The 14463-nt window shown below is 40.9% G+C and overlaps 1 protein-coding gene across 1 annotated transcript in view; it reads right to left on the reverse strand.

Moving 5' to 3' along the window:
* The window catches only part of LOC120933411 (gastrula zinc finger protein XlCGF17.1-like), a 32248-nt gene extending 18867 nt beyond the window's left edge, over positions 1-13381 (reverse strand). Inside the window, exon 1 of the mRNA XM_040346625.1 lies at positions 13011-13381. The gene's annotated coding sequence lies outside the window, so the exon portion shown is untranslated. The remainder of the gene's footprint in view (positions 1-13010) is intronic.
* Positions 13382-14463: the final 1082 nt, after the last annotated feature.

The raw sequence follows: 14463 nt of genomic DNA on the forward strand, positions 1-14463 counted from the left end.
TACTGATGGGCACGATAAGATGGCACTGATGGGCACGATGAGACAGCACTGATGGGCATGATGAGGCGGCACTGATGGGCACTGATAGGCAGCACTGGTGGGCACTGATAGGCGGCACTGATGGGCGGCGCTTGTATGCGGCACTGATGGGCACTTATAGGCGGCAGTGATGGGCACTCATAGGCCGCACTAATGGGCACTCATAGGCCGCACTGATGGGTATTTATGGGTGGCACTGATGGGTACTTCTGTGTGGCACAGAGGGGCACTGATAGGTGGGCACTGGGCATGGATTGGCACTGAGAGGTGGCACTGATGGACACTGAGGGGTGGCACTGATGGCATTGCTGAGCATCACTTGTTTATTTACTAATGTTTGCCAGTCAGTGCCCATGTTTCCAGTCAGTGCCCATTTGTGGGCACTGATTGGCATCTATTGTGCTAATTTTTTTACATGTGGATGGCCATGGGGGATGTACCTGGCCATCCACATGTTGCCCCCTTCCCTGGTGATCCTGGCGGCTTCCCTGGTGGTCCAGTGTGGGCATCCGAGGGGGGGCTGCGCTGATAAACAATCAGCGCGAACCCCCCTGTCAGGAGAGCCGCCGATCGGCTCTCCTCTACTCGTGTTTGTCAGACGCGAGTGAGGAAGAGCCGATCAATGGCTCTTCCTGTTTACATCGTGATCAGCCATGATTGGACACAGCTGATCACATGGTAAAGAGCATCCGCCGGAGGCTCTTTACTGAGATCAGAGATGCAGGGTGTCAGACTGACACCCCGCATCACCAATCGCCGCACGCCCCCACGGGAGCGCGCCGGCATGTTATCCTGCTGGACGTCAATAGACGTCCAGTCAGGATAACACAAACCACTTCCCAGACATCAATTTACTATTGACCGGGCGGGAAGTGGTTAAAGTGCCAACGTATATAGTCGTGCGGCGGTCCGGAAGTGGTTAAAAAATGCATGAGATCTCTGAACATTAGAGAAACTGCGATAAAACTCTTCACAATATGGTACCGGACCCCAACCAGAGTTCATACATTTTTCCCTACAGTATCTCCCCTGTGCCTTAGAGGGTGTCAGACCTTAGGCTCATTTCTCCACTTATTCTGGGACTGTCCATGTTGCCCCAATCTGGAGAAAACTGACCTCTATTGCATCTATAATCACAGGGGTTTAGCTTTCCCTTAACCACTTAAGGACCGTGCGCGACCCGGTCCGAAGCTCTGTGACCGTGACCCACAGACCCGATCGCTGCCGGTGTCCCGTGACACAGGAGCTGAAGAATGGGGAGAAGTGTGTGTAAACACACCTTTCCCGTTCTTCACTGTGGCAATGTCAGTGATCGTCTGTTCTCTGATATAGGGAACGATGATCACTGACGTCACACATACAGCCCCGCCCCCTACAGTTATAAACACACATGAGGTCACACGCCATTAGTAGTGAAAAAAATATATTAATAAAAATGCCATAAAACTATCCCCTACTTTGTAAACGCTGTCAATTTTGCGCAAACCAATCAATAAACGCTTATTGCGATTTTTCTTACCAAAAATAGGTAGAAGAATACGTATCAGCCTAAACTGAGAAAAAATAAATGTTTTTTTATATCTTTTTGGGGGATATTTATTATAGCAAAAGGTAAAAAATATTGTGTTTTTTTCAAAATCGTCGCTCTATTTTTGTTTATAGCGCAAAAAATAAAAACCGCAGAGGTGATCAAATACCACCAAAAGAAAGCTCTATTTGTGGGAAAAAAAGGACACCAATTTTGTTTGAACGCCACATCGCACAACCGCGCAATTGTCAGTTAAAGCGACGCAGTGCCGAATCGCAAAAACTGGCAAGGTCCTTTACCTGCATAATGGTCCGGGTCTTAAGTGGTTAAACCGTCCCACTGTCTATTGTTTTCTCCCATCGTAGAAGCTATCACTCTTCAAATGAGACTGATTCACACAATCAGTGTGGCTATTCATTGTGTGATTGCTGCGCATTGGAGAATTCCCTTGGTTCCACTACTTTAAGTTAAACTCAGAGTAGAATCTATTAGTAGAGTAGGAAAACTTTTCCACACCTTGTATCACCCTATGCCTTATTACGAATGAAAATGGGCTCCCGGGTTTGATAATTGCAATACTTTTGAATAAACCACCATAATGATCAACGTTGTATGTCTCCTTCAATATTAACCCCTTAACACCCGCCGCACGACTATTTACGTCCGCAAAATGGCACGGACAGGCAGAAGGGCGTATATATACGTCCTTGCCTTCTAGCGGGTGGGGGGTCCGATCTGGACCCCCTCCGCTGCGTGAGGCGGGCGGATTCCCACGGGGAGCGATCTGGGACGACGGCGCGGCTATTCGTTTATAGCTGCTCCGTCGCGATCGCTCCCCGGAGCTGAAGAACGGGGAGAGCCGTATGTAAACACGGCTTCCCCGTGCTTCACTGTGGCGGCGTATCGATCGAGTGATCCCTTTTATAAGGGAGACTCGATCGATGACGTCAGTCCTACAGCCACACCCCCCTACAGTTGTAAACACACATTAGGTGAAACATAACTCCTACAGCGCCCCCTGTGGTTAACTCCCAAACTGCAACTGTCATTTTCACAATAAACAATGCAATTTAAATGCATTTTTTTGCTGTGAAAATGACAATGGTCCCAAAAATGTGTCAAAATTGTCCGAAGTATCCGCCATAATGTCGCAGTCACGAAAAAAATCGCTGATCGCCGCCAATAGTAGTAAAAAATTTTTTTTTATAAACATGCAATAAAACTATCCCCTATTTTGTAAACGCTATAAATTTTGCGCAAACCAATCGATAAACGCTTATTGCGATTTTTTTTACCAAAAATAGGTAGAAGAATACGTATCGGCCTAAACTGAGGAAAAAAAAAATTATGTATGTTCTTGGGGAATATCTATTATAGCAAAAAGTAAAAAATATTGCATTTTTGTCGCTCTATTTTTGTTTATAGCACAAAAAATAAAAACCGCAGAGGTGATCAAATACCACCAAAAGAAAGCTCTATTTGTGGGGAAAAAGGACGCCAATTTTGTTTGGGAGCCATGTCGCACGACCGCGCAATTGTCTGTTAAAGCGACGCAGTGCCGAATCGCAAAACCTGGCCTAGGCATTTAGCTGCAAAATGGTTCGGGGCTTAAAGCGGGAGTTCACCCAATTCGTTTTTTTTTCTATTTTCCCCTTAGCTTCATGCTCGTTTTGTCTAGGGGAATCGGCTATTTGTTTTAATATATGATCCGTACTTACCCGTTTTCTAGATGCATCTTCTCCGTCGCTTCCGGGTATGGGTCTTCGGGAGCGGGCGTTCCTTCTTGATTGACAGTCTTCCGAGAGGTTTCCGACGGTCGCATCCATCGCGTCACTCGTAGCCGAAAGAAGTCAAACGTCGGTGCGGCTCTACTGTATACTGCGCCTGCGCACCGACGTTCGGCTTCTTTCGGAAAATCGTGACGCGATGGATGCGACCGTCGGAAGCCTCTCGGAAGACTGTCAATCAAGAAGGAACGCCCAGTCCCGCAGCCCATACCCGGAAGCGGCGGAGAAGATGCATCTCGTAAACGGTAAGTACAGGTCATATTTTAAAACAACTAGCCGATTACCCTAGACAAAACGAGCATGAAGCTAAGGGGAAAATGTGTTCGCTATGGGTGAACCTCCGCTTTAAGTGGTTAAAGCTGATGTCCATTTTACTATCTATTCACAAAATAATTGTACTATCAGCATTATTTTTGCATTTATACTTGTTATGATTTTCTATTGCAAATTTCTCTGTAGCACCTGAAACTTTCTAATAAATGTTTGTAAATTAAAAGCAAAAGATTTAAAAAAATGGTTCCATGACATTGCTCTGGTCCTTCAAGGCCATAGAGTTGATCAAAGAGTATCTAATTTTTAATCATTTATGAAAGCAGCCGGCTGCACAGTCGAATAGTTTCTCAGCGAACTGGCAGAAATGGTAAACCTGAGAAACACTGGAGAGCATTTTTTTTATTAGTCTTTTAGACCCTGCGTGTCTCCTTTGTACTCCATTGAATGTTTTACAATATAAATTACATTGCAAAACATTACTTGCTGACTAGCCTAGCCAGGGAACACCTAGATGCTGACCCAGAACTGACGTCACAGACATGGCTTTCAGGTCACAGCAAGAAGCGGAGAAGAGCAGGCGTGTGTCTGCTCTTCTTCTTTGGGGGAGAAGCCACCATTCTTGCAGATGAACAAGCAGATCCCAAAAAGCATGGTGGGAGGAGCGTGCGGGGACACCAGTACTAGAGGTGTATGTGAGCAGTTTCTGTCAGTTTCATACACAATCTCTGTGGATGCAGGATTGTGTGTTAAACCCCCTGCTGTCAGGTCTGTAAGATGTATGGACCTGGCAGAGAAAGGGTTAAGAGGTTGCTTTACTAAAACTGGAGAGTGCAAAATCTAGTGCAGCTTCAACTTTTTTAAGCTTTTTTTCAAAGCTTAACCACTTGCCGACCGCGCACCGCCGTTCTACGTCGGCAAGTTGGCTCTGCTGGGCGAGAGCACGTAGTATAACGTCCTCTCTCTCAGCCGCCACTAGGGGCGCGCGCGCCCCCCCCCGCTCGCCTCCGACTCCCGTGCGTGTGCCCGGCGGGCACGATCGCCGCCGGGCACACGCGATCGCTCGTTACAGAGTGGGGATCGGGAGCTGTGTGTGTAAACACCCAGCTCCAGGTCCTGTCAGCGGGGGAAAACGCTGATCTTCTGTTCATACATTGTATGAACAGAGGATCAGTGTTTCCCCTAGTGAGGCCACCCCCCCACAGTAAGAACACACAAGGGACATACTTAACCCCTTCCCCGCCCCCTTAGTGTTAACCCATTCACTGCCAGTGGCATTTTATAATAATCCAATGCATTTTTATAGCACTGATCGCTATAAAAATGCCAATGGTCCCAAAAATGTGTCAAAAGGGTCCAAAGTGTCCGCCATAATGTCGCAATACCGAAGAAAAAAAAAATCGCTGATCGCCACCATTACTAGTAAAAAAAATATATTAATAAAAATGACATAAAAATACCCCCTATTTTGTAAACGCTATAACTTTTGCGCAAACCAATCAATAAACGCTTATTGCGATTTTTTTTACGAAAAATAGGTAGAAGAATACATATCGGCCTAAACTGAGGAAAAAATATGTTTTTTTATATATTTTTGGGGGATATTTATTATAGCAAAAAGTAAAAAATATTATTTTTTTTCAAAATTGTCTCTCTATTTTTGTTTATAGCGCAAAAAATAAAAAACGCAGAGGTGATCAAATACCACCAAAAGAAAGCTCTATTTGTGGGAAAAAAAGGACGCCAATTTTGTTTGGGAGCCACGCCGCACGACCGCGCAATTGTCTGTTAAAGTGACGCAGTCCCGAATCGCAAGAAGTACTCTGGTCTTTGGGCAGCAATATGGTCCGGGGGTTAAGTGGTTAAATGAGCAAGCTGAAGTTAGAAACTGTCTACCATGCACAACTGCACCAGATTTAGTACTCTCCCGTTTTAGTAGATTAACCCCTAAGTGATAGAACTTTCTTTTAATTATACAAGTGACAAAACTTGTGTCATTTTACATGTAAATCATTTATATCATTCATATATTATAGGCAACGTAGAAAAGTACACACACCATAGAGGTATTTTTATGTTCTCACACTTTTTGTAATCTCATGTTTTTGTAATCATGCATTTTAATATGAAATGAAAAAAATACAAAAGATGTTTAAAAACTGTAGAAAACAAATGTTCTCCATGCAAGTATTAAATCTTTATCTAATTATAGCACGATAGCTAAAACATATTTTGAAAAGAGTAAAAAAATACAATCTACAAAGTGATTTTCGCTTTTGTGGTCCTTGTAGTATTTAACGTGGTTGTATAGTCATTTTTATATAAGGCTTATAATAAGGCTTATCTGTAGGTAAAAAGAATATCTCCTAAACCTGTATGGTTTAGGAGATATTCCCCTTGCAATGGGCCCCTGAATTCAGCGGCGCATGCGCATTGGGGATTCTCAGCTGAAAGCCCGACAGATGCCGCACCTTGCCAGAAAGAGGTCTCCCGTGAGCATGCGTGGGAGTGATGACATCGCAGCTCCAGCCACTGACAGCGCTGGAGCCGCAATACCCGGAAGATACGCCAATGCAAAATGTCATCTTCCTTGGCATGGAGCGCCTGAGATACCGACGCCTTGTTCTAAGGGAAGTATTTGATAATGAGCTAGTATGCTGTACATACTAGCTCATTATGCCTTTTGCCTTACAGGTGTAGGGGAGAGAAAAAAGTGTCAGTGGATATACAACCGCTTTAAAGCTGATCTCCTGCTTTTAGTGATGTTTAAATAGTTTGTTTGGACCAACCGGGTGTAACAAACTATTTACATCACTAAGACATGCAGCTGCTTTTAGCACTTTATAAGCTGTATAAGCTGTATGTAGCCTCAGCTACACACAGTATAAAGTGCTGTGTTATGGCAATGAGATGGGATCTCCCTGTCTCACACCCAGAACAAAAGCTGCTCAGCCATTCACAGGAAGCTTTGCATTCATTCAGAAAATACAAAGCTGTCTGAGTGGTTAAGCAGCCCCAATGCATATCTTGGTGAAATAAATAGTTTGTTTGGACCAGCTTGCTCCAAATTAAATATTGCAATTCAATAAAAGCTGGAGATCAGCTTTAAGCAGATATATACAACGTATGAAATATTTATAACATTCATATTTAACTAATTGAAGTGGCTTATTTTCATTTGTGAATCCTCTGGTGTTGAGTAAGATTTGTGTTTTTATTAAAACACTTGTCACACTCCAAACATTTAAATGTTTTTTTCTCCTGTGTGAACTTTTTGGTGTTGATTAAGGTTAGATTTTCGCCCAAAGCATTTGCCACATTCTGGACATCTAAATGACTTCTCTCCTGTGTGAACTTTTTGGTGTTGAGTTAAATACCATTTTTTCACAAAGCATTTGTCACATTCTGAACAGCTATATGGCTTCTCTCCTGTGTGAATCCTTTGGTGTAGAGTAAGATATATTTTTTTCACAAAGCATTTGTCACATTCTGAACATATATATGGCTTCTCTCCTGTGTGAATCTTCTTGTGTTGCATAAGATGAGTACTTTGCTTAAAACATTGATCACATTCTGAGCACATAAATGGCTTTTCTCCAGTGTGAATCCTTTGGTGTTGCTTAAGTTTAGATTTCTCAGAGAAACATTTGTCACATTCTGAACATCTGAATGGCTTCTCCCCTGTGTGACTCCTTTGATGAGCAATAAGATTTGACTTCTTATAGATATACATGTCACATTCTGGGCATTTAAATGTATTTTCTCCTTGGTGAATCTTCTTAAGGTGGTAAGAAAGAGATGATGGTTGTGAGAAGCTCTCTGTACATTCTGAACATCTATACGGTTTCTCTCCGGTGTGAAATCTCTGGTGTATAGTAAGACCTCCCTTTGATGAGAAACACTTATCACATTCTGAGCACCCAAATGGCTTCTCTCCTGTATGACTCCTCATGTGTATAATAAAATTTGCCTTTCTTGAGAAATTCTTATCACATTCCAAACATTTCAACATGTTTTCACCTTCTGGATCTTCTTGTGGCAAAGAAATATCTTATATAGAAATATATTGAAAAAGTCTTCTCTCCTATGGTAATTCTCTGATGATTACTGAGCTTTGCTGAAGGATTTCTCATGGATCATATTGCGCTGATTAAGATCTATAGGAATATAGAGATAAATTGCTATAATAACCTTAAACAACTTTTGTAAATTAGCCTGCATATTGATGTATTTCTATTACTATAGAACCTATTAGACATGTGCATTCGTTTTCATCTGAATGCATTTTCAACCGAATTTCGGGTAATTTCGTTATCGTTTTAACAAACGATGACAAACGCACAGAACCCAAAAACCGTAAGTTCCAACATAAACAAATGCTTTATTTTAGTTTTTGTTGCGACAACAGTTCGATACAGATAGGAGATTCGACATGACGCTGACAATAGCAATCTGTGTCTATCGAACCTGTGGTCGAATGTGCCTAACCTTAGCTCTATTAGCCCAAGATAGATTAGCCCAAGAAACATAGAAAGAAAAGATTTCACTTAGAGAGAAAAGATTCAACATTATAGAGACAATAGCAAAAAAGGTTGAATGTGCCTAACCTAACTCTATTAGTCAAAGATTATTCGACATAGAGAGAAAAGATTTGACATGAAGATTTGACATGAAGATTCGACGAAGCATTTGCTGCGAGCAGACATTTATGGTCAAATGCTCCGCCCATAGGCTATAGAAGAATTCTAATGTTGGTTGACTAGTAATAATAATTAATAAATATAATTATTACTAGTGTCATACAACATTAGAATTCTACTATAGCTTGTAGGCGGACCATTCAACTGGAAATGTATGATTGCGGCATCATACAGTTTAGCTGCTCTGTCGAATCTTCTTAGAGCATTCGACAGACACCATAAGCCTTCAATGACAGATTTGACCTAATTATTTCAGATTTTCGGACAAATGCATTTTTTAACTAAACAAAATAAAAAAAATAAAAAAAAATATTTCTCTTAGGAAAACGAAATTCTGAAACAAAATATTTCAGTGTGCACATGTCTAGAACTTATGTGCATTTTTAATTTGTACAGAAATTTGAGAAGACTGTGGGTCTTTATGAATTAGAGTCACCTGTGAAACACATAACAAAACTGTCATAAGTTCCAGTATGAATAAATGTCATTATAAAATGATGGTATATGGATATAAATATACCTGTTCAGAAAACCCATGAATGCTTATTGATGCACAAATGGTAAATGTAATATGTGGGTGTAATACAAACATAAAGTGTATCAAAAGACAGCAAAAATATCAAGATAAAATGGTCACAAATATATTTAAAAAGTTAATATTTTTCAGTTTTAATATGAAAAAATGCATATGTTATGAAATTTTTCTATATAGAAGTTCTACTATGTGAAAAAACAAGTGCTGCAATGTAGTCCACCTACTGACACCATAGATCACGGTTAAATGGTAATAGATAAACCTGTACAATCATCTAAACAGTACAAGTGTACAATCATAAAAATGTACCCACCTGGTATAAAGTAATATAGGATCCTTTAGTAGCTTCCTTAGTAGTTCACTTGACCAGTAGTTCTTGTAAGTGACTGAGCCCAGCCTCATCTTTTATTTATTTCACCATCATCCACTAACACGTGCTCATTTCCCATTGGTTAAAAAGGTGTGTTCTACTTAACAAAAGACATCTTCACAGTCTACATAGATAGTTTCAACTTCTCTTTGTTTCAGCTCTCCATCACAATCACAGCCAGGGCAAGTTCATTAACATTCTAATATGTGGAGGGAAGACTGTAGGAGTGTACCTTCATTGAAAATGAATGGCTGCTGTCTCTCATCTTTAGCATAAACAACAGGTGACTCTATACATATATTATCAATGACAAAAGAGACTGGAGATGGTAAAGCAATGTTTTGTGATCTTCATTAAGATTCAGTCACATGATCCCATGAGCTGTGTAACCATACTGTTCTGTCTCTGCAGATAAATCTACTAAAGTCTACTTAGGCAGCCATTTGTAATGCTAAATTTATATTTAAATTTAGTTTCAAACTCTCAGCTTGGTTTTCATAACATAAAAAATAATAATAATTCACAGAGGAACTGCCTGCAGAGAAATGAAATTAGTAGCAGTTAGATGACCATTTGGTACAGTGGGATCTGTATTGGTTTAATTCAATGAACCCAACCTTAGCCACAAATTCCAGTCCCAATCTGGTTATTTGTAGAACTAATAGTCAAACTATTGTAAAAAAAAAAGGCAATGGGTAAAAAATACTGTACAGTCAGGCCTCGTACAAACAACCGTTTTCCTCAACAGAATCCATCAAGAAACTTGGTGGCAGAGCTTTTTTGCAGAGGAAAACAAGTTCTCTTTTTCCTCGCCGGGAGTCTCATTTTCCTCATCGGGCTGGTTTTCAACGAGAAACACATTCGTGTGTATGCTTCGAAACCTGCGCATGCTCAGAATAAAGTATGAGACAGGAGCGCACCTTCGGCAAAAGGACGTTTGTAATGGAGATAGCACATTTGTCACACTGTAACAGACTGAAAAGTGCAAATCGTCTCTTACCAAACTTTTACTCAACACGCAGTAACATGAGATTAGCTAAAGCAGCCCCAAGGGTTGTGCCAGTGGAATCGAACTTCCCCTGCCGTCGTACGTGTTGAACGTCACCGCGTTTGAGAACAAGGAGATTTGGTCTTGACTCTGTGTATGCAAAGAAAGCTTGTCAAGTTTCTCGACAATAAGGAACTCGTCGAGGAAAACGATGTGTCTTTTACGACGAGTTCCTCGGTCGTGTGTACGAGGCTTTAGGTGATTGTCAGTTTTCTGTATATTACGGGCAATATTTCAAATACAGCAATGCCCTATGTAATATACTTGTGAGATGCTTTAAAGCTGTATGTGATGTTACAGAACAGTACACAGCGACAGCATACACTAGCAGTAAATATTTGGCTGTGGAATTGTTTCTTTTTTCTTTTACAATCAACTTTCCCTACCTATTACAGCACTTTTTTTTCAGGTAGTAGTGACATGTTTATTCATCAAACAATAATAGACCTATTTTGTTCGTCAGATAGAGGTTTACCTTTTTTTTTGTGGAAGTTTCCCCTGTTCTCCATGATACTAAACTGTCCTGTCACCAGAAAATGTATATCAAACTCTCAATAAGAATATAAAGACCGCAGATGAAACAGCAGTGTGTACAATTGGTCAGAAACAGTACATTTTTATTAAAGGGGCTGTAAAGAAAAAAAATTCCCCTAAATAGCTTCCTTTACCTTAGTGCAGTCCTCCTTCACTTACCTCATCCTTCGATTTTGCTTTTAAATGTCCTTATTTCTTCTGAGAAATCCTCACTTCCTGTTCTTCTGTCTGTAACTACACACAGTAATGCAAGGCTTTCTCCCTGGTGTGGAGAAAGCCTCTTGAGGGGGGGGGGGCAAGCAGGAGGGTCAGGACACTCTCTACTTTGCAGATAGAGAAAGGAGCTGTGTGTTAGTGGGCATCCTGACACTCCTGCTCGCTCCCTCCCACCTCAAGAGGCTTTCTCCACACCAGGGAGAAAGCCTTGCATTACTGTGTGTAGTTACAGACAGAAGAACAGGAAGTGAGGATTTCTCATAAGAAATGAGTACATTTAAAAGCAAAATTGAAGGATGAGGTAAGTGAAGGAGGACTGCACTAAGGTAAAGGAAGCTATTTAGGGAAATTCTTTTTTTTTACCTTTACAACCCCTTTAACCACTAGCCGACCGCGCACCGTCATTATACGGCGGCAGGTCGGCTCTCCTAGGCGAGAGCCCGTAGCTATACGTCCGCTCTTCGAGCGGCCACTATGGGGCGCGTGCGTGCCGCCGGAGGCGCGCGCCCCCCGCTCGCCCCCGACTCCCGTGCATGTGCCCGGCGGGCTCGATCGCCGCCGGGCACCCGCGATTGCTCGTTACAGAGCGGGGACCGGGAGCTGTGTGTGTAAACACACAGCTCTCGGTCCTGTCAGCGGGGGAAATGCTGATCTTCTGTTCATACAATGTATGAACAGAGGATCAGTGTTTCCCCTAGTGAGGCCACCCCCCCCCCCACAGTAAGAACACACACAGGGACATACTTAACCCCTTCCCCGCCCCCTAGTGTTAACCCCTTCACTGCCAGTGGCATTTTTATAGTAATCCAATGTATTTTTATAGCACTGATCGCTATAAAAATGCCAATGGTCCCCAAAATGTGTCAAAAGTGTCCGAAGTGTCCGCCATAATGTCGCAGTACCGAAAAAAATCGCTGATCGTCGCCATTACTAGTAAAAAAATATATTAATAAAAATGCCATAAAAATACCCCCTATTTTGTAAACGCTATAACTTTTGCGCAAACCAATCAATAAACGGTTATTGCGATTTTTTTATGAAAAATATGTAGAAGAATACATATCGGCCTAAACTGAGGAAAAAAAATGTTTTTTTATATATTTTTGGGGGATATTTATTACAGCAAAAAGTAAAAAATATTCATTTTTTTTCAAAATTGTCATACTATAATACACTCATAATATATTTATTTTGGTACATATGTACTTAATGCAGGTAAATAATGGGGAACCTGCGCTTAGGAGTGGCTTATTATAAGACTGCAGCCCCCTATACTATGTTCCCCCTAAGAAGAGCATATAATAAGTAAAATAATGAAAAGAAAGGGTAGTGGCACTGTCTTATCTCTCCCCTATCGCTAGGGTGTAATATCTGAGCTGACCACTTGCATGAGAAGTACCAATATATACTGCTGAGAGAGCTACTTCCAAGCTAGGGTCATGCAATACGTGTAGCTGGTAGTTAAACCCGTGATATCATACACAAAAATAAGTGAAAAGTATATAACGCATAAATGTGCATTTAATACAGTGTAAATATGTGCAGGATTAGAAAATGCCCCAGGGGCTATTATTTAGCCAAATAATATATATGAAAACTATACGTGTTTGTTAGTCTATAAAGGAGGATGTGACTGCACAAACTATGCACTGGTGTGTGAATACACAAAATACATAAAAAATAAAATATAAATATATTAACACAAGGTGTATCAATTACAAGTGTACCACCAATATAGAACAGGTGAACCTGTGAAATTGAACCATAGAGTTCTAATCACATTAAATTAAATAAACAAATAAAATTGCATATAAAATTGCATAAATTAGCAACAGCATTGGGAATATAACAGTCCAAAGCCGCATATGCGATCCATCCAAACGATTATCTTGGTGCAAAATATATCACAATATTCGTGACTGATGAGTGCTCAAAAAACGATCAATGGTGTTTCCACGCGTGATGCCAGTGGTCCCCACTCACCAGATATCACAACCCCTGCAGGCGTAGTATATTTATTACTCTGAGTCTGGGTGTCCTTTATCTCTCCTTCCAATCTCCTGAGATGTGCTGTTCAGGTCAGGTTATCCACAGCTGCCAGTAATCCGCACTACTCAGTTCAGACAAAAAGAGACAGGCTTTCTTGGTGTAGTAAAAAATAAAAAGTTTTTATTTGCAATACCCCCGCTGCTCAGGGAAATGCAAGACAAAGTTGGCTTAACAAAAAATAGCCAGATAACACAATACTTAAAACAAATAAGATAAAATAAAAATAAAACGAGGCCAGCATCCAATTTCCAGCTATATGAATCTGTGTCTTGCTGATATAAACACCGTGCGCTCCAGCTGATTAGCACAGGCGTCTCAGCTGACTTCCTGGAAAGGATGCACTACTGCATCCTTTCCAGGAAGTCAGCTGAGACGCCTGTGCTAATCAGCTGGAGCGCACGGTGTTTATATCAGCAAGACACAGATTCATATAGCTGGAAATTGGATGCTGGCCTCGTTTTATTTTATCTTATTTATTTTAAGTATTGTGTTATCTGGCTATTTCTTGTTAAGCCAACTTTGTCTTGCATTTCCCTGAGCAGCGGGGGTATTGCAAATAAAAACTTTTTATTTTTTACTACACCATGGAAGCCTGTCTCTTTTTGTCTGAACTGAGTAGTGCGGATTACTGGCAGCTGTGGATAACCTGACCTGAACAGCACATCTCAGGAGATTGGAAGGAGAGATAAAGGACACCCAGACTCCAGAGTAATAAATATACTACGCGTTCTACCCCTGCAGGGGTTGTGATATCTGGTGAGTGGGGACCACTGGCATCACGCGTGGAAACACCATTGATCGTTTTTGAGCACTCATCAGTCACGAATATTGTGATATATTTTGCACCAAGATAATCGTTTGGATGGATCGTATATGCGGCTTTGGACTGTTATATTCCCAATGCTGTTGCTAATTTATGCAATTTTAAATGCAATTTTATTTGTTTATTTAATTGAATGTGATTAGAACTCTATGGTTCAATTTCACAGGCTCACTTGTTCTATATTGGTGGTACACTTGTAATTGATACACCTTGTGTTAATATATTTATATTTTATTTTTTATGTATTTTGTGTATTCACACACCAGTGCATAGTTTGTGCAGTCACATTCACCTTTATAGACTAACAAACACTTATAGTTTTCATATATATTATATGGCTAAATAATAGCCCCTGGGGCATTTTCTAATCCTGCACATATTTACACTGTATTAACGCACATTTATGCGATTATATATATATATATATATATATATATATATATATGACTTTTCACTTATTTTTGTGTATGGTATAACTACCAGCTACACCTTTTGCATGACCCTAGCTTGGAAGTAGCTCTCTCAGCAGTATATATTGGTACTTCTCATGCAAGTGATCAGCTC

Source organism: Rana temporaria, chromosome 3 (assembly GCF_905171775.1).
Source record: "Rana temporaria chromosome 3, aRanTem1.1, whole genome shotgun sequence".
NCBI lineage: Eukaryota > Metazoa > Chordata > Amphibia > Anura > Ranidae > Rana > Rana temporaria.